This window comes from Pseudoliparis swirei, chromosome 5 (assembly GCF_029220125.1).
Source record: "Pseudoliparis swirei isolate HS2019 ecotype Mariana Trench chromosome 5, NWPU_hadal_v1, whole genome shotgun sequence".
Classification (NCBI taxonomy): Eukaryota; Metazoa; Chordata; class Actinopteri; order Perciformes; family Liparidae; genus Pseudoliparis; species Pseudoliparis swirei.
This window is the reverse complement of record NC_079392.1, coordinates 27888504-27889054: the sequence shown is the minus strand read 5'-3', so window position 1 is coordinate 27889054 and position 551 is coordinate 27888504.

Sequence of the window (551 nt, the reverse complement as noted above, 5' to 3'; positions counted from 1 at the left end):
ACTGATCAATGGTTGAGATAGTGGCTAACTTAATGCTAACTGATCAATGGCTGAGATAGTGGCTAACTTAATGCTAACTGATCAATGGTTGAGATAGTGGCTAACTTAATGCTAACTGATCAATGGCTGAGATAGTGGCTAACTTAATGCTAACTGATCAATGGCTGAGATAGTAGCTAACTTAATGCTAACTGATCAATGGTTGAGATAGTGGCTAACTTAATGCTAACTGATCAATGGCTGAGATAGTGGCTAACTTAATGCTAACTGATCAATGGCTGAGATAGTGGCTAACAATGCTAACTGATCAATGGCTGAGATAGTGGCTAACTTAATGCTAACTGATCAATGGTTGAGATAGTGGCTAACTTAATGCTAACTGATCAATGGCTGAGATAGTGGCTAACTTAATGCTAACTGATCAATGGTTGAGATAGTGGCTAACTTAATGCTAACTGATCAATGGCTGAGATAGTGGCTAACTTAATGCTAACTGATCAATGGTTGAGATAGTGGCTAACTTAATGCTAACTGATCAATGGCTGAGATAG